At 36.8% G+C, this 24,635-nt stretch overlaps 1 pseudogene; it reads left to right on the top strand.

Annotated features, from left to right (window-relative positions):
- Positions 1 to 2,471: 2,471 nt before the first annotated feature.
- On the top strand, positions 2,472 to 2,592 carry LOC129904768 (5S ribosomal RNA; annotated as a pseudogene).
- Positions 2,593 to 24,635: the final 22,043 nt, after the last annotated feature.

Genomic DNA, 24,635 nt, shown 5'->3' with positions numbered 1-24,635 from the left:
CCATCTTAGTGGCTTTCAGAATCGGGACTTCATTGGGATCACATATACTTCGTCTATTCATTTTATAAAGTTCATGCCAAAGAAAAAAAGAAGATTAACGTTACCTACTTACTACTTCCCAAGGTATGGAAAAATTTGAGAAGCCATAGTTCCATTATTGGAAGAGTTCTAGCTTAAAGGAGTGAATAAGAGTCATGCTTTATACCACAAGATAAATTATACCAACTTAGGATTGTTGGAGATTTTCACACAAATCAAGGCAAAAGGACATAAGTTCTAGGAAATTAAAACATTAGCCATCCTAGTGTACTTAAGAATAAGAGCTTTTTGTAGACTTTGTGCATTCTTTGTCTGTTGTCTTTCTATGGGTCATGCCAAAAGAAGGAAGATAATAAAATTTACATACCCTCTACTTTCCCTCATAGAGTCATTTTATACATATACCGTACCCGGCCTGTCATGAGCTCGGTATCATAACTTTCTTATTGCTTTACCTTACCATCATATAACGTACCCGACCCATGATGGGAATCGGTGAGTAATCATAGCATTACAACATTGTACTTATGCCAAATATATATCAAGAGGGAAGAAGGGTAGTTTTACATACTTGTGCCAAAAATATGCCTAGAGAAAGCTTCCAAATTGGTAGCTTACGTAAGTAAGTCGATTCCTACAACTCATTACTTGGCCTCCAATTCCTTCCGGATTCTCATAACCATATTTCCAATCTTCCCTTCTATGGGGTGTCACATTCTCCCTTCCTTAGAGTTGTTTGATAGCGTCATAGATTATCCGGCTCACATGAAAACTTAAAGAAACTTACGATCCTTTCAAGAAACTTAAGAAGCTTAAATAAAACTTAAGAAGCTTAAGAGGTTCAAGAAACTTAAGAATCTTAAGAAGCTAGAGAACCTTCCAAGGTACAAAAGTACGGGGTATAACATCCTTCCCCCCTTTAGAACATTCGTCCTCGAATGTTAAACAAACCTTCTTCAAAATCTTATGCAGACTATAGGGAAAATTCCCCTCTATTGGAATAACACATACTTTCATCACCTTAAGAGTTTCAGAAGTTGGAATTGCCTATAGACATAGGGAATAGGTACGGATACTTGAGTTTCATTTCCTTTTTCGCTTCTCGGCCATTTCTTCGCGATTCTCACTTCGCCATAACACCTTGATGGAAGCTACATCCTTAGTTCCCAATCTTCTAATCTGCCGATCCAAGATGGCGATATATTGCTCTTTATAGGATAAATCCTTTGTGAGCTGGATATCATCTACGGGATATACTCGAGATGGATCACCAATGCACTTGCAAAGCATTGATACATGGAAGGCTGGATGTACTTCTTCTAGATCCGCCGGTAGGTCTAGCTCATAGGCAACCTTGCCTATTTGGCAAAGAATCTGGTAAGGACCCATATATCTCAGACTAAGATTCCCTTTCTTGCTAAACCTTGTTACTCATTTCATGGGCGACACCTTCAAAAACACCCAATCTCTCACTTGAAATTTCAAAGATAGATGTCGATTGTCTGCTTATAGCTTCTGTTGACTTTGGGCAGTAATCTCTCCTGAATAAGCTTTACCTTCTCCACATCCTGTTGGACCATGTCTGGGCCTATTAGTCGTGTTTCGCCAACATTAGACTAACTAATGGCAACCTACACTTTCTATCATACAAAGTCTTATACGGGGCCATCCGAAGACTAGAATGATAGTTAATATCATAAGTAATCTTGAAAGGTAGTAGGAAATTATCCGAGCTACCTTTGGAGTTAATCATATAGGCCCATAATATATCTCCTAGCATTTAGCTAGTAATCTTAGTCCGTCCATCGGTCTGAGGGTACAATAGTGTACGAAGACTTGTTTGTGTTCTCAATCTCTTTATGGGCTGATCTTCAGTAGTTAGCTATAACTCGGGCTCCTTCGTCTGAGACAATAGCTATGGGAACTCCGTAAAATCTCACCATTCTCTTGATCTATAATTTCATATAATCTCGGCTGTACAAGTAGTCCTTGATTTAAGGAACATGGGATGATATTATTAGTGTGCGGATGACATTCTATATACCATCATCCATCCATGGAGTGTAAAATGAGAATCATAGCCTAGGTCATGTTGTGGAATCTTCGACCTTGTGTATTACTTCTTGCCTTCTTTAGACGACATCAACTGGTACCCTTACCTTTTGGGTTTTGCTCTTTGCCCATCAGAGTTGGCTACCAAGTGGTGTCGAAATTCCCTCACACAATGGCCTGCATAGCCGTTCCATGGTTTGACTATCATTAACTGGTATTATGTTGAAGAACTGTGGCATACAAGTGCGTCATCTATTAGTAATCAGCTAATCCTTCTTGTTTTGCTTAAGCCCTTTTTACAATTCCCTTAACGTAACTTATAACACTCTAGGTACATAATCTCGTGTCATTGTCTCACCTCTAGTTTGAATTCCTCCATCTCGTGCGATCATACCAGTACTAACGCGTCAGATCCCACCAAAATTTCGAAGTTAAGCGTGCTTGGGCGAGAGTAGTACAAGGATGGGTGACCCCTCCTGGGAAGTCCTCATGTCACGTTTCATTGAAATCCTTGCAATAATGTGCAAGGCACTCAACTTATCCCAAGATTTACCTTAGCGTCATCTCGCTAGTCTTTACATTTCGCCTTTCCCTTTTCTCTTTTATCTTACAACCGGTATCGGGGTAGATCTTTAGTTCCACCAAGACCATGTCCTTTTTGGTCATTTAATTTAACTTCTCTTTGTATTTTTCTATAATGTGTCCAAAATATCATAACCCCCTTTTCCTCATGTACTCTTCCGCTTGGTCTTATATTGTATATATATATTCGTAAGTTGCACAACTACTTTTATACAACCGGTATGAGGTAGACACAGTCTTTTTGTTTCCTGGTCCATCTTTCTTTACATATCACTTCCACACCAGAGCTTGCTCGCGCTAACGTTATTCTGTCCTACCCTTTTTTTCTCTTTCTTTTTTTTCCTTTGGGTACTCCTTGGTATCCTCATTTCCTTATCGTAGGAGGTTTTTTATTCTTTCTCCTTGCTACTTGTATGTCACATCCCGGCGGCCAACAACTCTATTGCCATGTCTTAATCTTTACTCAACCATGGCCTTACTACCCTTTACACGGTCCTTAGATCACTCTGTCTTACTCTCTTATTGTGTTCGCCCCTTTTTGTAAGAACTCATCCATTAGGGTCTCTGCTAATAGTTCTCCGCACGGTCTCAGATATCATGGATTCTATCCATTTATCATTGGCCTTTAGACCTTGCTAACTCGAGCTGGCATGGGATTTCACTTGAAGTTTAAGTGTTCCCATTAACATGTTATAGTGTCAGTCGACTTTATCTCACACTTATATTTCTCTTTTCCACTTCCCCCCTTTAGGGTGTACCCATGTCATCCTCTATTTATTTTCAACTGTTCATACGCATATGATTCTATTCCAACATATTTGACATACTGCACCATATCTACACCTTCTGTTAGATCATTTATACTTTAGGTTTCCCCTATAAGAAAACTTAATACAACCATGGGGCACTTAGAATTCTCGATAACTAGTACCCAATCTAGTTCAAGTACGGGTACTCGAGCCATATAAATAATGTAGTAGTTTCTCCAAAGGCACATTCCTTTCTTCCCCACCAGTGATTAGCTAACGCTCATAATCGTTTCAACTTCTCCATTTGGAAGTACTTGTACTCTAGTGACCCGTGTTTCTAGCTCTGCTATAACACTATCTTTAACCCAGTGGATACCACTTGTTCCCCTTAATGGACTAGTAACGCATCAATGATTTTGGAGAGCTACCTCCCTCATCCTTGAGGGGTATTTATATTTTCCATGGTGGAATCATATATCCACAATACTTCTTTATATCTCATAAGTTTTTATCCTTCCCGTGTATTCGAGGTTAACTTCCAATTCTCCTCAGTCTCATGTCAATTTTTTTACTTTAATACTGGTCTTATCTTCTCGTCTTTTCATACTACACCTTCATTTCTTAGCTATCTATTCCCTTTTTTGTCCGATACTCATACTTAATTGATCACATCTATCTTGAGTACTTCCTGCAGTAGTCCTTCTATTCTTTCAGTCCATGGCCATTTTTGCGCTCGAAGAGTTTCATGTTACCCCTATATCCCTTGGGAAAATCATTCATTGATATCACTGACCCTTCTAAAACCTTCTAGTATGTTGTCCAATATATGAAGCACATGATTCTAGAAAGCCCATAAGTTCACGTCTTCCATCCACAAGTTATTTTAGTCTCTTCATAACCAATCAAAGGTTACCATAAAGCATCCTCTAATCACTACCAGAAGGAAATTAAGATCCAATAAGCACCACAATATTGTTTAGTGCCTAATTCATATGTTTTCCCTCTAGGTTCATTCTTGAGTCGTGAACAACTTATCTAGTTCACCACTAATGGTTGAGGGTTCTGTACTTTCCCACCAAAGTGGAATCCAATTGCTGGACATCTTTCCCTCTAACAAGAGTTTTCCTCTGACCTAAAACTTCCTAATAAACATGGGGCCCCCTTACCAACAACACAGAGGGTACCCCAACAGCTTTAGTTCATCATAACAGGGGTACTCGGTATCAACTTCCAAGCCGTATGATAAACTTATAGTTCATTCCCCTTTTTTTTCTAGAAAATTTTGGTAGAGTTTCCTCTATATTCCTTACTATCCAAAACCTACACTCAAGAAATACAAACAATATCATGCAAGGCCGACGTATATATACATCCATATCATATCATATCATAGCCACAATGCCTCACAGGGCCAATATATATATATATATATATATATATATATATATATATATATATATATATTAATATCACTGCAACACAGGGCGCCTAATATCAATAACAGTATAAAATAATGGACTTACCTTGTATGTCCAACTCGAACTGCACCTGTTACACTTTCCTATCTACTTTTCCCTTCAATCTTCGACTTCACATTTCAATCATATTTTAATCTTCTTACCTTATCCAGCATGCCTCCTTCACACCATTACTTACCTATATACTGGGTAGCTTCTAATATCATCCGTCATTTTCTTCTGTCGATGTCGTTCTTCAAATGAAACTAGAGGTTAGATAAAGGAATTTCATATCCTATGGCTAGGCTCTATCGCACGATCTAAGACAAGAAAGGAAGATAACATCCTAAATATCCTGTAGCCTCTTGTTTATAGATGTGGTGCACCACACACTGATAAACAAGACTCTACTAGACACGGTCTGTGGATATTCCAAGAAAGGACCGCTTTGATACCACTTCTATTATGAACCAACCTCGTAAGCTGTGATGGGTGCCCAAACTAGACACTCGCATATACCTCTGCTAACTATAAGTAAACCTGCCCCCTGTTTAAGTTATAATGCAACAATAGGCACGATAACATATAAACCGACAAGGCTATCATAACATATAGGAACAACTGTATACATATACATTTATCACCCACATACATATCCACCGACCTCTAAGAGTAAGAATAGTAACATAAGGCGGTACAAGGGCCCTGCCGTACCTATAACAAATAAATATACACATCGAGGGTTAGTACCAAAATCTAGGCTCCGGTACAATGGAGCGCTTCTGAACTGCTGATTGGTACTCCTACGTTCGCGGATCCTCAAGGTGTGAGTTTGTACCTGCGGGCATGAATGCAGCCCCCCAAAGAAAGGAGGGGTCAGTATGTCATATGTACTAAGTATATAAAGCATAACTGGAAACACATATGAAATACAGAGAGTTAGGGGATAAATTTGTTACATAAGAAAACACTGTACCTATACCTTGTGAATCATAAAAACATACATGCTCATATTATACAATATAGCCGGTCCTTTTAGGGACTCGGTGAATCATTTGTTTCACCATCATCGGGTCCAGTACTATCACCACCTTATCACATCACATTATCATACATATATATATACATACGTACTTAGCCCTCTAGTGAGGGACTCGGTGAGTCATTCATGTCATTGCATTATCATTTCCTCATATAGCGTACCCGGCCCTTTAGTAAGGGACTCGGTGAGTTGTTCATGTCATTGCACTATAATGTCCTCATATAATGTACCTGTCACTTTAGTAAGGGACTAGGTGGATAATGTAGTAAACTGCGCATGATTACGTATCTAGCTCGGGAATCAGTGATAGAAGGGTTACCGTATACACGAGTAGAGTAGTGAGTAACCACATCCAATTTAAATAATTATCAAGACTCAATGAAGTAGTAAAGATGAATTTTCATTTGAAAATCAGGATGATAGTCATATCAATCGTCTATCGAAATTACTATTGATCATATCAAAAGAGTCTTAAAAATCATAGGCATTTTAGATCGTTTCTGAGACTCGATGGAATACTCAAATGTTCTATCATTCAAAACTCAAGACAAGAGTCATATCAAGTACCTTTAGAGTGTCATTATAGTTTGCATCAAAGTAGCACCTCTGAAATCATCTACTCGAATTAAGGCGTAATAAAATACCTTTTGGAATTCAAGAAAATGGCCATCTTAGTGCCTTTCAGAATGGGGTCTTCCTTGGGATCACATATACTTCATCTATTCATTTCATAAAGTTTATGCCAAAGAAAAAAAAAAGATTAACTTTACCTACTTACTACTTCCCAAGGTATAGAAAAACTTGAGAAGCCATAGTTCCATTATTGGAAGAGTTCTAGCTTAAAGGAGTGAATAAGAGTCATGATTTATACCACAACATAAATTATACCATCTTAGGATTGTTTGACACTTTCACATGAATCGAGGCAAAAGGATATAATTTCTAGGAAATTAAAACTTTAGCCATCCTAGTGTACTTAAGAATAAGAACTTTTTATAGACTTCGTGCATTCTTTGTCCGTTGGCTTTCAATGGGTCATTCCAAAAGAAGGAAAAGAATAAGCTTTATCTACCCTCTACTTTCCCTCATAGAGTCATTATATACATATACCATACCCGGACCGTCATGAGCTTGGTATCATAACTTTCTTATTATTTTACCTTACCATTATATAACTTACCCGGCCCATGATGGGACTCGGTGAGTAATCATAGAATTACAACATCATAATTATTCCAAAGATATATCAAGAGGGAAGAAGGGTAGTTTTACATACTTGTGCCAAAAGCATGCTAAGAGAAAGCTTCACATACCTTTTTCGGGATTAATTGAAATCTGGCTTGCCTTGATACCTCCTTAACCTATTTGACATGAATGTAATACTAATATTAATAGCCTTTCACTTTCCAATATCCCACTCTACAACCAAGTACGAATAGGAGATTTCCTTATCTATTACCCTCGACTAGTTTATTACTAGTTCCGATGCTACTGAAAATCAGGCAGCATTTCTCCTATAACTTCAACATCCCTGAGAATTTGACTCGGCCAAAATATCAACAACCATACCAACAAAAACAACCAGCTGCATATTTACAAGTAAATCACTTCAGCATTACCCAATACAAGCTCCAAACTACGATACCAAAATAGAGTTTTTTAATCTTTATTTTGCAAAATCTCTAACCATATCCAATGGAGGGTCATGTGGCTGAAAATAGAAGAATCCAAACCCCTTTTAGAAAACTTTATATCCCTGCAACATATAATCCAACCAGCTGCAACCGCAGCACCACAAGCACGACATACTACGCGACTTTGGTTTAACTACTACGACTTTAATCTAGTTTGTTTCTAGCGTATAGCATCCTTATGCAATTTTTCTACTTACAACCTTATTTAAGATATGTAATATACCTCAAAACCACATCATAATTTCCACTTTGAAAGATAAACCCTTATGTTTCCCGGAACTCATCAAACTCATCGAAACTTGCCTCGGAAGTTCTTCTAGCGCGACCGAAACTTCATGGCTGTTTGCTAACGTTTTGGGGATTCTCCAAACCCTAAATTTACATCAATAATACCTTCATACCTTCATTGTATACCATACATAATTAATTCACGGAACAAAATTGGAGAACTTACCTCTTTCTTCCTCCCAAAACCATGGCTCTCTTTCTCTTCTAGCTAGAGTTCCTCTTCTTCTTTTTTCTCTAGAATTTTCTTGGATAAATATGAAACTTATGGGATAAATATGAGGTAAAAGTGATAGAACATGTGTATATATGCCACTTTAAGAGGGTGACATGTGTTAAGCACCAAGTGGTGACATGTGTCAAGCCCTCATAGGGCCAACACACCACCTCCTCCACTTAGGGGCTGCCATGTGGCTTGTGGGGCCAACCCCCTTGCTGCAGCTATTGCTATGTGGAACTCCCTCATTCTTCCATGTGTCACTCTCTCATGGGCTGCCACACGTCGCTTTTTTCCTCCTCGTGGGTTCGTAAAGTTTGTAATCTCGTCTTACTTTATGAACCTATGTAATCCTTGCCACGTAAGCTTGGTATATACTCAAGTAGTTTAAGTACATAAGATTTCCAAATTGGTATCTTATGTTAGTAAGTCGAGTCCTACGACTCATTACTTAGCCTCCAATTTCTTCCAGATTCTCATAACCATATTTCCAATCTTCCCTTCTATGGGGTGTCACATTCTCCCTTCCTTAGAGTTGTTTGATCATATTATAGATTATTTGGCTCACATGACAACTTATAAGAAGCTTACGATCCTTTCAAGAAACTTAAGAAGCTTAAATAAAACTTAAGAAGCTTAAGAGGTTCAAGAAACTTAAGAAGCTTGAGAACCTTTCAAGGTACAAAAGTATGGGGTATAACAATCGAGGTTCTCTCACAAAGGGGGAGATGGAGTATTTCTTTATGAAGGTTGATTAAGATTTTCTAATGTAGATGACCTAAGAGAAATGATATTGAGTAAAGTTCATAGCGGTCGATGGATGAGTTAGGGAACATTTGGGGGAAGAGTGGGTATTCTGTATTGTGATAATTGTGGTATGCTTTGTCCATTTAAGGTTATTGACATGGAGGAAGAGTTAGATGAGACCTTATTGTGTACAATAGATAGGTAAGAGTATATTGGTGTGACCTTTGGTAGAAGTGAATACCAATAAGGATATAGAGATGCTAAGATAGACATAAAAATTATTAAGTGATGTTGACTTCAAGGGAGCCATAAAATAGTTAGAATGGTAGGCTTGAATGTGGGGTTGTAGATACGTGAGTGATTGTAGTAGGATATGGATGACTTTTTGTTAAGAGTTTTAAGTGAGTGTATTAGAGTGGTTATAGAACTAGGCTTAAATGTAGCGTTGATGGCATATGGGTGAATATACTATGTATTGTGTGTTTCTTTATTAGGTCCCAAGGTTTGTTGAATATGGTAGTAAGGGGTAGTACTCTTGGGATAGAATTTTCTATATAGGTAGAGGTCTCTAAGGTGTATTGGTAGAATGGCATAAAGAAGGACATAGAGGAGTTGTGGCTAAGTTTCCTAATTGTCAACAAGTTAAGGTTGAGCATCAAAAACTGGGAGGTTTAGTTCAAGACATTGAGATTCCTACTTGGAAGTGGAAAGATGTGAATATGGACATTGTAACGGGTTTGCCTCGTTCTAAGAGACGACATGATTCTATCTAGATCATTGTGGACCGAATGACCAAATCGGTATATTTTCTACTAGTCAAGACATCTTATGGTGCCGAAGATTATGCTAAGTTGTGCACTCATGAACTTGTGAAAGTTTATGGTGTTCCTTTTTCGATTATACCGTATAGAGGTACTCAATTCAATTCATATTTTTGAAAGTCATTTTACAAAGGTCTTAGTACTAGAGTCAAGCTAAGTATCGATTTCCATCCTCAAACCATGGGACAAGCTGAAAGAATAATTCAAAATTTTGAGGACATGTTAAGGGCGTGTGTGATTAATCTAAATGAAGTTGGGATGAGCATTGCCATTGATTGAGTTGACTATAATAATAGGTATCACTCTAGCATTCAAATGGCTCCTTTTGAATCCTTGTATGGGAGAAGATATAGATTTCTGGTAGGGTGGTTTGAAGTAGGTGAGATAGAATTGATTGGTCAAGATTTGGTTTCTGCTTCAATGGAGAAATTAAGGCTCATAAGAGAAAGATTGAAAATGGCTCAAAGTCGTCAAAAGTCCTATTTGGACACTAGGAGGAGAGAGCTTAAAATTGATGTAGATGATATGGTGTATTTGAAGGTTTTACCTATGAAAGAGGTAATGCAATTTGGTAAGAAAGAAAAGTTGAGTCCTAGATATGTAGGAACCTATATAATATTAAAGCGTATTGGCAAAGTGGCATATGAGTTAGACTTGCCTCTTGAGTTGGCTTTGGGTCATCCGGTATTTCATGTGTCAATGTTGAGGATGTTTGTGGGTGATCTGCATTCTATTATGCCAATGGGGAATGTGAGCATTCAGGAGAATTTGACTTATGAGTAGATCTCGATTGAGAATTTAGACCAGCAAGTGAAGAGGTTAAGAAATAAGGATATTACGTCCGTTAATGTGTTATGGAGGAATCAACAAGTAGAGAGTGCTATGTGGGAAGCAGAATCAGATATGATGAAGGGTTATGCATATCTCTTTCCTTCCACTCAAGCCTAAGAGTACTAAGTTATTCATGATCAAATCGATTAAACTCATACATTTCAATTCCATATGTCATTCATATGCATGCATGATTCATGAAAATATTTTTTTCTCAAAGACTATGTCTTATGTTAAGTATGAAGTTTACATGTTCTATGCATTTTTCCAGTGTCCACATGTTCATGTTAGGTTGCTAGTCCTTTTTACATGTCCTTTCTATATTAGTCGAATCTCATTCAAGGATGAATATTCCCAAGGGAGAGATATTGTAATATTCCGAGTGTGGCAAAGATAGAGTATGACATAATAAGATGAATATTTAGCCTTGGTGAATCCATTGGTAGGTTAAGGGAGATTTTCATTGAGGTCAAAATAGTCTTTTCCCTATTTTTATTAGGGGAATGAATCTAGAAAATATTTGGGCTAGGTTCCTAATCTATCTAATCCCCAAAGGTCTAAATTTTTCCTCATTCATTCACTAATCACTCATCCTAAAATGCTTCTCTCTACAAAAGGCTCTCTAGACCTCCATTTAAGACCTAGCAAGAATCTTCTTAAATTCTCCATTGATCTTCAAGTTCTTTTTCAAGTTTTCTCCATAATTTGTATTCAAGGTATGTGGGATTCATCCATGGGTACCTTTCACCCATAGATCCAAAAGCATTTCTTAAATCTTCCATGAGTTTCAATTAAAGCTTTGAGTCTTTTTAATTTCAACTTCAATTACATGAGCTATGATGTATTTTGTGAATTCAAATCTATTTTTTGAATAAATTGATTGGTAATTTCTTGGGATTGGTATATTCTTCATATATATTCATTATATTGTTAATTAGGGTTTAGAATCTCATTATAGGGGATGAAAACTCATGAAGAATGATGAAAATCTAAGAACTTGCTGGGAAAATACTGGGGCAGCACACCATTATCGCACCAGGAATGTGTCTCTGTAGTTTACACCCTGGCGTGACATGCCACTGTAGCGCCTGCAGGGTGCCCAATGTTTTACACCTTAGCGCGACTCACCACTATAGTGCCATCACCAGTTTTTAAGAAAATGCATTCCCCAATACCACGTATGTGATAAAATTCTTTTCTTTTGTTTTGATTAATCCTTACCCCTCATTAACTACTCTTCCAAATGCATGAATTTCATTTCATTTATGATTTAATCTCTCAACCAAGCATGAATTACTCCTCCATTACATGAACTTACTTGCAAGCATGACTTAAGTATGATTTTCAAGTATGTTTCAAATTATTCTTTCTTCATACAAATTATGGAAAAGGGTAACTTAAGGCCTAATGAAATGAATTATGTATGCATGATTTATAATGTGGAAGGACAATACTCACATTGTACTTATGTTATGAAAATGAGCTACTATATGATTTCAAACCTATGATCATGACTATGATAAATGTACATTTTTATTTCTATGCTATGTATGTATGCTATGGGATTTGACTTAGCATCGAATGTGTACTTGAGGTGGGGGCTTGTAATATGAGATCCTTATATAATATCTCTTGTCCCATAACTATGTGCCACCATAGGATTGCCCTTTTTGTCCTAGCTAGTGGATCCACATATAGCGCATATATGACCCGCCTAGCGGGGTAGAGTCTACCTTGGCAAGTAGATTCCCTTTTTCTTCATTGTATGGGGAGACAACGAGATTCTATGTTATAGCTCGCATGGTCTTAATGTCGTTTATGGTTCCTATCCCACATATGTTTATGACTATTATATAACTTTATGATCTTCATCTATGTCTGTTAAATACTTGATCATCATGGTACTATTCATGGCTTTACTTAACCTTTTTATCATGTATAATCATGGTTACTGCATCTTATGATTCATGTTGCATGTCATGCCCTCATACTTAGTACATTCCAACGTACTAATGCATACTTTTTCCTATATTGTCTCATAATGTAGGGGTTGAGGTTGAAGATCATATTCATCTACATGGCTTGTTAAACTTTTCTATTCAGTGGTGTATATGGTGAGTCCTCATCTATCGGGGACTAGTTATTAAGTTGATTATTGTTTTCAAAAACTTTTGCTATGTTTCATATTGAGGGTGAGCTAGGGACATGTCTTAACCCCCGCTTATGTTCATGAGTAGAGGCATCTAGCTGGACAAATATTTTGAGTTTATGTTGTCATGTTATATTTTTTATTTTCTATTAATGGTTTAGACTCTCTTATGTTATTTCTACTTTTACTCTACCTTATGTATGCTTATACTATGTACAAAAAGCTTGCTTAGTTCCCCTTTAGGGTTTCGATCATTGTTTTATGATTAGACCCTAGGTCGGGTCGTGACAAAAGATTAGTCAATGATTAAGTCTATTCGATATTGGACAAAGCCTATTTCTATTATTGAGATTCATAGCTTTGTCAGACTTGCGGGTTACTATCATTGATTTATTGAGGGAGTCTCTACTATTGCAGCACCATTGACTCGGTTGACTCATCATAATGTCCCATTTGAGTGGTCTCAGAAGTCTTTACATACCACGGCTCCCATATTAACTCTTCATGTTGAGGGTGAGGTCTTCACTATATATTATGATGCAACCAGCATTTGTTTGGGTTGTGTATTGATGCAGCATGGCTGGATCATTTCTTATATATTGAGGCAGCTTAAGATACATGAGCGCAACTACCCTACTCATGACTTGGAGTTGGCAAAGGTAGTTTTTTGTGTTTAAGATATGGAGGCACTACTTGCATTGAGTCTGTTATTAGATCTACATTGATCATAGGAGACTTCAATATATTATGAGCTAGAGTGATCTTAATTCAAGACAACAATATTCTCTACCATTTAGGAAAGGCAAATATTGTAGAGGATGCCTCAAGTCGGAAGGAAGTGAGTATGGATAGTCTATCCTTCCTTTCTACTATGGAATGACCTTTGTCTTTAGACATCCAGTCCTTAGCATATCGAATAATTCAACTTGATATTTTAGACTCCAGGTGTGTGCTAGCGTATGTGGAAGTTTTTTTCTCTATTAGATCGTATTCGTAGTCGACAGTTCGAGGACGAGGAGTAGGTATCACTCCGGGAGTGTTTTAGGAGGTGACACTAGTTAGGCTACCTTGGATCCAGAAGGGGTTTTTAGATTTAATAGATGCTTGTATCTTTTGAGAGTTGGGGGCATGATTTAGTTAATCCTTAGTAAGGCCGTGATTCCAGATATTCTATTCATTCGGGCATAACTAAAATATATTATGAATTAAGGCAACATTACTAGTGGAGCGGTATGAGGAGAGACATTGCAGACCATATTTCATTGTTTGAGTTATCTACAGGTGAAGGCCAAGTATTTGAGTCCTGGTGGTGAGTTTCAAATATTACCCATTTCTAACTGGAAATGGGAGAGTATCACCATGGACTTCATTGTGAGGTTGCCTGTCACTTCTAAAGGTATTGATAGCAGTTGGCTCATTGTTGATCAATTGACTAAGTCAACACACTTCCTTTAGTGTCGAGAGATTGGCTCGTATCTATATCTGAGGGGAGGTTCATATTCATGGTGTGCCTGTTTTAATTATCTCAGACTAGGGATCACAATTTACATCTAGATTTTAGAGGAGTTTTAAGGAGGAGTTGGGTACCCATTTTGATCTTAGCACAACTTTTCACCCGCAGATTGATGGTAAGTCATAGCACACTATTCAAGTTCTTAAGGATATGTTGCGGGCATGTATTTTGGATTTTGTGGATCAATGGGACCAGTTCTTACCTTTGGACAAGTTTGTGTAAAACAACATCTACTAATCTCATATTCAGATGGCCTCGTTCAAGGACTTATATGGTAGGTGTTGTCTCTCTTCGATTGGTTGGTTTGAGTATATAGGCTCAAGATAACTTAAAGTAGACATCAGAGTTATGCTGATCGTAGGTGTTGACCATTGAGATTTTTTGTTGGTGACAGAGTATTCCTTAGAGTATCGCCCCTGAAGGATATGATGAGATTTGAGAGGCGGGGCAACCTTAGCCCCCTATATATTGGCCCTTTGTGCTATGAAGGATAATTGGTGAGGTTGCTTATGAGTTAGCTTTGCTGCAAGGATTCTTAGTTGTTCATCAAGTTTTCCATGTTTTGATGTTGTACCGGTATATTCTAGATAAGTTGCATGTTCTCCTGTATGATGCAATCGAGTTAGATGATCATATAACATTTATTAAGAAGACAATTGTCATTCTAGTAAGAGATGTAATACAGTTGCGATTTAAATCCATTCATGTGGTTAAGGTCAGTTAGAGATATCTTATAGTAAAAGAGTTTACCCAGGAGACCGAGCATGAGATGCGGAGAAGTTCCTCAGCTTATTTGAGCCTTCAGGTACTTCTTGACTTTAACTTTTGCAGGATGAAAGTGGTTTTAATAGTGGGTGTTGTAATGACTCTCCTAGTGATTTTTGAGTTAATGCATTCATTTCATCATGTAAAGCGCTCCTACAGAAACCCCAACTCATTTATGACTTGCTGTCAACTATTCGGTCATCTCATCGTTCATTTTGGTTTTAGACCCGTTTCTCCATTTTGGAGATTTTATAACTTAAAAAGTTGATTTTGGTCATAACATCATGTAAAGACTTTAAAATGGAATTCTGATGGTTCTATCCACTCTAGAATGGCCAAATAGGCTAGTATTATGGTCGGCACAAGTATCGAGGTAATTAATGCAACTTTAGGGCTATTTGGAACTTTAGCCTTTGAAATTTGGCCTAAGGTTGACTTTGGTCAAGATATTTGAAAAACATGTGCGGATGAGAATTCTATCAGGGCGGTTAGTTCTAGAATATCGAGTTTGGTATAAAATGACCCTTAGTGTGCTTCCCAAGTCTTTTGATTGAATCTCGAGAACCCTTGGAATTTGACTAAAATGACATTTGGGTATGGGACCCTCTTTTTAATTAAATGACCTCATATGGGCACTTCGAATATGCCATTGAGTCTGGAACACAGAATTTGATGGGGTAGAATATCTCGTTTGCACGCACGAGGTTCCCAAGAACCCCATTGAAGACTTGGACAATGCCAAAACTTCCTCGCACCAACCCCTACTTACAATAGCGACAAGGGAGTCGCTAAGGAGACCAGGCCCCAATGGGCGAATGTCGGTAAAGTGACTGGTCACTTAAGATACCTAGTGTCCCAAAAATGATGCCCGCCTCTTATCGGGGGCCACTTAAGTGAACTTTGGGGTCACTTTTGCGATATCTGGAAAATATTTTAAACTCCAAATTTTAGTTCATTTCTCTAACTTCAAACATTGGTATCTTCCTTGTTATAAGGCAGATTTAGGTGATTCAAAGGACAATTTGTGGGGAATTGTTGGGAGATTTCAGTGGAGTAATTAGAAGGTGTTTTAGAGCCTTCGATTGAGGTAAATTTTGGACTTGTTGTTATTCCCTTGTTCTTGAGCTTGATTAGAATTTTGATGCATGTTCTTTTTCTACTAATTCGAGTCCCGAATTGTGCTTAATTTTGCAACACAAGTTCGGGGTGGTATTTAGGACCTTTTTATGGAGTCAATTCAAGAATTACTGGAACGAGTCCCACATTCTTATTTTTGAATCTGAAATTTTTCCTTATCTAAATTTAGTATTTCTAATGTCAAAATTACTTTATTAATGTTGTGTACCTATATTTGATAGCTTGGCAGCATTCGAAGACTTTTAAAAAGGGAAAGCTCCAGTTCTTTGCATTGGATCACACGTATCAGCCTAAAGTAGACTACAACTTCCAGTTCTTTATATTTAGATTGAATATGTGAATGCATGTGGATTAATTGGTATTTTAGGATGATTATCTATCAAACAATGTTTAGGTGTTTAGAGATCACGCCTTAGGTTTATTTTTGGGGAATTTTGGGTACTTGCGAGCACATGTTTAGGTTTTCTTTGATCAACCATGCATTGTGTCTTGTTTATGACTATATTCTATTGATTTTGAGCATGTTGGCCTTATTCTAGGCCTAGACTAGTGTTTCCATAGATTTGTGATAGTTGGAGCCATAAGGCCTTGCTTTTACTCCAACATTGATTCAGATGAATTAACTCCCTGTAGACTGTAATAGTAGACTTGGGTTTGGTAGTTGAGCCTTAGATTAGGCATTACCATATCTTGACAACCTTCTACACCCCTCTCCCTCTTGTTATGACATGTTCGTGGATAATTTGAGCTTCGGGCATCATTTGGTGATTTAGGGTCGGGTTTGGATCAAGCTTGGGAGTACTGATGGATAATTAGAGAGTGGACGTAGATCCACGGTGATCACTACGATAAGATGACATGATATCTTTGGTAGCCGTTATCGTCACAGATTCAAGGTCTAGTCATGATTCCTGCTTATCCTTAACGGTGATGGCTTAACTTATCACAAACTCTTCCCCTTTGAGATACATTCACTTTTCAAGGTCCGGGTGATGGATTTCTTAGCTAGGCTATCCATATTGAATACTATGAGATTTCTACTACTTTGCCCTTTGAGACTCATCTGTAGTTTGAGGTTTGGGCACTAGACATCTTACCTTGGCCGTTACTATTGGATACTATTGTTTACTTGGAAGCTAACTGTTGTTCGATGTCCGGGCTACACTTTTCCAGCTCTGGACTCACAATTTCTAATTCTTAGTTTTTTTAGCAATTTTGTGTACTCGTCGGGCCATGGGGGTCCACTCGAGTTTCTTATGTAAACTTGCACACGAATGTACCTTCTAGGATTATGGGGGGTTTAGTTAGGTTTAGTTAGCTACACTTAGTTCCTTTAGTTCCTTATACTTATGTGCATCTCCTTATTCTCTATCTCATTCAATTATTTTTCACAGATTCTATCTTTTTGTCACGACCCAAACTAGGGCCAAGCCGTGACACGGCGATCGCGATTACATTGGATCCCAACCAAGCTATTTAAGCATGCATCGCACACATAAGGTAAAGAAACATGATAAAGAAAGAGGAAGAAATAACTACTCAATTAATGTCTGAATGGACTATATCAAAATATCATCTAAACATGCCTCTATTCTAGTCGTTAATTAGGGCTTAGGACAAGCTCCTAGCTCACTCGAATCATATGCAAAATAGTCAAGTAAACAATAATAAAGAAAATTCATGTCCTCGATGAAATAAGGACTCATCAACTCTTTCATAACTAAATCACTCTAGCCATGTATTGGATGATCGACGTCCGCCCCTACATTATGAGACAATGTAGGCAAAATATGTGTTAGTACATAGAGGGTACTAAGTATGTGAGATATGCATGAAAAGTAAAGGAATATGAGAAATATGACATAAGATGTATGACTAACATAATAAAAATAAATAAGGCTTAAAAGCATGAGAAAATATATTAAAACTTATGGTCAATGCATCATAAAATGTCATAGTAAATCTCATATCTTTAACGTTCAACTTGTGTGGGATAAAACCTTTAAACGACATCTTATAACCATCAATGTTATACATAGAATCCGATGATCCCTACATCGAGAAGGGGGAGGCTACCTTGCCAGGGTACACTCCGTCATTGTACTTAACTCAACTCAACTGTGTTATATATGGATTCACTATCCATGCCATGAAGTCAATCCTATATGGGCAACGTAGTTTGGGACTTTAGGTTGCTACAAGGATTCCTTTGGGTAACTAACTACATTACCGAACCGAACCTCATATATAAATCCTCTCAGTGCTTAGTCATTATCCTAACAAAATTCATTTAAAATATGATCATAAACATTATAGGAAAATATAGTAGTTACCTATCAATCCATCTTTATAAAACATATTAAGAGTAGCTCATTAACTTTAATGAATCATAGGAATCTATAACTTCGATGAGAATTGTCTTTATCGCCATATTTAAAAATGATTGTTTGAAAATTGTACTTATCACACCATAATAACTTTGTTATATTATAGTTTATCATCATCATCACTTCATCATTAAATCATAATGTCAACTTCATTCATGAAAACTTTCTTTTAAACACCATGGAACTCATAGTCAATTCATTAAAATCATCTTTGAACTTTATAATCATACTTGAAATAGTTTTATGCATGGACATTCATAATTCAACTTAAAATCATGCAATTCATATATAAATATGCTTAGAATAGTCATTGATAACAATTCAAAATGAAATTGAAACAACCGAATGTAAATCATCAAACTAGCTAGGGTTTGTAATCAATTGAAATTGAAGGAAATCTTGAGAAAACTTTGGGATTCCATGGGTGAAAGGAACCTATGGATTAATCTCCACATAAATTGATTGAATTTACTTATAATTGAAGAAGAAACCTTGGTGAAATCTAAAACCCTAGTTTGAAACTTGGAGAGAAACTTTGAGAAAATTGAGTTCTTGCCTTAGGAAACATTTGAAGAGTGATTTTAGAATGAGCGAATTTCAAAGGATTGGGTAGATATACACTTGAAATTAGACAAAATTGTCTAGTTTCATTGAACTAAAATTGGGAAATGACATAGATACCCTTCATTAAAACTCAAATTTTAACCTACGAATTCACTTCTACGAATCGTACTCAAGTATACGACTTGTGGACTTGATTCATAGTGAAGGTGCTTAGATTCTAGGATTTCAAAAACCTCTGAAGTTGGGTCTACAAGTCATGGTTATGACTCATCTTCAAGATTATGAGTCATCAATAAGACTCATCCTGCAGGTTGAGAAATAGTCATGAATTTGAGTCTCTAAAGTTTTTGTATGAGTCATGTCTATGACTCATTTTCAAGTTTACGAATCGCAATTTGCATTCATCCTACAGGTCATGAAACCTGCAGACTTTGGAGTCTCTGAACTTTTGAAATGAATCGCTTTGACAAATTGTAGATTCTTCTACAACTCATCCTGTTATGTCGTATGGAGTCATCTGAGGTTTGTTCTGGATAGACTCTTGGGACTCATTATACTACTCACTCTTACAAGTAGTAGAAAGCTCTAGGAGTCGTAGAGTGACTCATAAACATAAGGACAATCCTAAAAATTAAAAATTTCTACTTGGTTCCAACTTTTCGACTTTCGGGGTCTTACAATATCTCCCCCTTGGGAACGTTCATCCTCGAATGAGATTAACTTATCATAGGAAACACACAAAAATAGTACTAGTAACTCAACATGAATATAATAATACCTTAAAACTCATACAACATGAAAAGTTCAAACATGACATAGAACACGACTTAAAAATCAACTTTCATGAACATGCATGTGTATGAATGACATAGGAGGAACTGAATACGTAACAATTCAAATAATTTGAATGAGAACAACTTACTACATTATTCTTGAGAAGAGGGAAAGAGGTATGGGTATCTTTTCATCATATTTACTTCTGCTTCCTAAGTCACACTTTCAACTTGTTGATTCCTCCACAATAGTTTGAAGGACACAACTTCTTTGTTTCTTATCTTCTTCACTTGCCGGTCTAAGATTTCCATTGGAACCTCCTCATATGTCAAATTATCTTCAATACTCACATTTTCCCATGGTAAAATGGAATTTGGATTATCCACGAACTTTCTCAACATTGACACATGAAATATTAGATGAACCATAGCTAATTCAAATGGAAATTCTAACTCATAAGGCACCTTGCCAACTCGTCTCAATAACTTATAAGGTCAACAATATCTAGTACTTAGTTTCCCTTTCTTGCTAAAATGCATTAAACCCTTCATGAGAGAAACCTTCAAATAGACCCAATCATCCACCTCAAATTCAAGCTCCCTCTTTCTAACATCCGAATATGACTTTTGATGACTTTGAGCCATGTTCAACATCTCTCTTTTGAGTCTCACCTTCTCCATAGCATCCATTACCAAATCTGGACAGATCAAGGCTATCTCACCTATTTCAAACCATCCCACTGGGGACGTACATCTTCTCCCATACAATTCTTCAAAAGGATCCATTTGGATGCTAGCGTGATAACTATTATTGCCGACAAATTCGATCAATGGCAAATGCTCATCCCAACTTTCTTTAAGATCAATAACACATGCTCTTAACATATCTTCTAAAGTTTGGATTTTGTCTTTCAGTTTGAGGATGGAAAACAGTACTTAACTTATCCTTTTTAACAAGAACCTTTTGAAATGACTTCCAAAAGTGTGAAGTCAATTGAGTGCCTCGACCCGATATAATGGACAAGGAAACTCCATGAAGTCTTACCAATTCACAAACATACAACTTAGCATAGTCTTCGGCACCACAAAAAGTATTAACCGATAGAAAATGAGCCAACTTAGTCATCCGATCTACAACAACCCAAATGGAATCATATTGCTTCTTAGTGAGAGACAAACCCGTAACAAAGTCCATAGTCACATCTTCCCACTTATAACTAGGAATTTCAATGTCTTAGGCTAAACTTCCCAATCTTTGATGCTTAACTTTAACTTGTTGACAATTAGGAAATTTAGCCACAAACTCTTCTATGCCCTTCTTCATACCATTCCACCAATACACTTCACTCAAATCACGGTGCATCTTGGTGGAACCTGGATGAATATAATATCAAGAACTATGAGCCTCATTTAATATTAATTCTCTTAACCCATCAATATTGGGCACATATAACTGACCTTGATAATGAAGTACACCATCTCCCCCTGGGAAAAAGCCTCAATGACCTTTTTGGAAACCGACTTCTTTAACTCAACTAACATCGGATCATGATCTTGTTTAGCTTTAACATCCACCACAAGAGATGATTCTGAGCCATTATGCATAAGAACGTCTCCATCATTAGAATCAACGAAACCCACACATAAACATGTCAATCTATGAACATTCTTGACTAATTCCTTCTTACCTTCCACAATATTTGCAATAGTGTTTATGGACAATGGACTAAGGGCATCGACAACTACACTTGCTTTGCCCAAACGGTACAACACACTTATATCATAGTCATTCAACAATCCAAGTTATCTCATTTGCTGAAGGTTTGAATCTCTTTGCATAAAGATATATTGTAAACTTTTATGGTCGGTGAACACATATATATGGACATCATAAAGATAGTGTCTCCAAATCATCAAAGGAAACACAACCGCCGCTAGTTCTAAGTCATGAGATGGTTAATTTATTTCATGCACCTTAAGTTTCCTTGAAGCAAAGGCTATCACCATACCATGTTGCATCAAAACACAACCAAGTCCTACCCTTGAAGCATCACAATATAAAACAAAACCATCGGACCCTTCCGACAAGATCAAAATAGGGGATGTAGTAAGATGATCCTTCAACTCTTGGAAACTCTTCTCCCAATCTTTCGACCATTGAAGCTTCACTTTCTTTTGGGTCAATGCAGTCAAAGGAGACGAGATCAATGAAAACCCTTCTCTCTTATAATATTTGGCTAGGCCTAAAAAATATCTAATATCTGAAGGGACAATGATCTAGGCCAATTTTAAATTTCCTTAGTTTTCTTAGGATCAAGAATCATCCCTTCACCGGACACAATGTGACAAAGAAAAGTCACCTCCCTTAAACAAAACTCACACTTATTGAACTTGGAAAATAATTGCTTGTTTCTTAGAATTTGCAACACAATTCTCAAGTGATTAGCACCATCCTCCTTATTCCGAGTGTAAACCAAAATGTCATCAATAAATGTAATTACAAATAATCCAAATATTGTTTGAAAACCCTATTCATCAAGTCCATGAATGCCTTAGGGGTATTGGTTTAACCAAATGACATAATTACGAACTCATAATGGCCATACCTTGTTCGAAATGACGTCTTGGGAAGATCACACTCCCTCACCCTTAGTTGGTGATAACCGGAACGGAGGTCAATATTAGAAAAGTAACTTGCCCCTTGCAATTGGTCAAACAAGTCATCTATTCACAAAATTGGGTATTTATTCTTGATGGTTAATTTGTTCAATTGTCGTTAGTAAATACACATACGTATCGAATCATCCTTCTTCCTAACAAACAAAATGAGAGAAACCCATAGGGATATACTTGGTCTAATAAAACTTTTTTCTTACAACTCTTTCAATTAATTCTTCAACTCCTTTAATTCCGCCGGAGCCATTCGGTAAGGACCAATAGAAATGGTTTGAGTACTGTAACATCCCTCAAAAATGCTCAAAAATATCTTAAGAATGCCTTAGAAATAGGCCACTCATGTAACGAATTATCCTTAATCTTTTTGGAAAATCCGAGTTCAGAATATCGATCAGGGGGTCAAAACTTGCAGGAAAATAGTCTCGGTGGATTTTTAGTACCCATTGATTGGAAGATAGATTTTAGGAAAAGCTCACAAAATAGTGTGATCCACGACAGGACCGTGTCGTGGACTTGGGAAGGAATTCTGGCCGAATTGAGTTTTTTTAAGGGGCATTTTACACTTTTTCCAAATTATTAGTTAATTAACCTAGACGTTTTTAGGACTTAATTCAACTCTATAAATTAACCTAAACCTCTAATTCTATTCATTCTTCTACAATTCATCTATCAAATATTTCTCTCCCTACAAAAAGGCTCTCAAGGGTTTCCATTGAAAATTTCAAGCAAATTCACTCAATTTCTCCATCAAAACTCTCAAATTCTTCCAAATTAATTTGTGTTATCACTCAAGGTATGTGGGTATTAATTCATAATCCATTCATCCATGAAGCCCAATCAATTTCTCAAGGTTTTTTTATCAAATTAAAGTATGTTATTTTATGAGTTTTATGATCTCTATTTCTATTGCATGAATTTTGATTTAAAGTATGATTATTAATTTATTTTGATATAAATTGATGGTTATTGAATTAAATTGAAGAGTTTTTCCATGAATTCTCCTATTTTTATTTTTAGGGTTCATGGTATAAAATATGAGTAAAACAAAGCAGCCCGATGCACTAAAGCTCCCGCTATGTACGGGGTTCGGGAAAGAGTCTGACCACAAGGGTCTATTTTACACAGTCTTACCTTGCATTTCTGCCAAAGGCTGTTTCCAAGGCTTGAACCCGTGACCTCCTGGTCACATGGCAGCAACTTTACCAGTTACTCCAAGGCTTCCCTTCATGGTATAAAATATGAGTATTTTCAATTATACTTCTAAATGATATTATCTATATGAATATGTATGGGATGATATGAAGTTTATAATCATGCATATCTTTAAGTTAATTTCATGGTTTTTTTAAGTCAATTGATCATGCATTCATGTCATACCCTAATTTCAAGTACAAGCTATGCTGATGAATTTTCAAAGTATGAATTATGACTATTTATTTCTATTATGATCATAAATTATGTGTATGTTTCAAGATATGAATTGCATGCAAGTTGTGAAGTAATGTAACTTAGGGCCCTATACGGTGACCTAAGGCCTAACAATATGAATTATGCATATATGATTGTAATGATGAAAGGACAATTCTCACATTATAAGTATGTTATAAAAATGAGCTACTCTGCGATTTCAAACCTATGATCATGACTATGATATATGAAATTATGATCTTATGTTATGTATGTATTCCGTGGGATTTTACTTGGCACCGAGTGGACTTGAGGTGGGGGCCCTACCAAAAGCCTTAGTAGCAGCCTCATATCCCATAAACTACGTGCCACCATAGGTTTCTTTTATGGCCTATCTAGTAGATCCACAAATAGCACATGTTCATGATTAGGAGTCTACCTTGGCAAAGTAGCCTCCTCCTTCTCGATGTGGGTATCATTGGATTCCATGTTATAGCTCGCATAGTTTTATTATTGGTTATGGTTCCTATCCCACATATGTATGATCTCTTAAGTATGTTATGATTTTGAAATTATGTTTTTAAAATGCATTGGTCAATATGATTCTCTCATGACTTTTCGTATTCCATCTTATCATATGATTTACTTGACCTTTGAATTCCATAATTTACATTGCATGTCATGCCCTCATACTTAGTATATTCCAATGTACTAATGCATATTTTTTGCCTACATTGTCTAATAATGT

The sequence above is a fragment of the Solanum dulcamara genome, chromosome 9, assembly GCF_947179165.1.
Source record: "Solanum dulcamara chromosome 9, daSolDulc1.2, whole genome shotgun sequence".
NCBI classification, from domain to species: domain Eukaryota; kingdom Viridiplantae; phylum Streptophyta; class Magnoliopsida; order Solanales; family Solanaceae; genus Solanum; species Solanum dulcamara.
The sequence above is the reverse complement of the archived record's forward strand: the minus strand, read 5'-3'. Positions and strand labels throughout refer to the sequence as shown.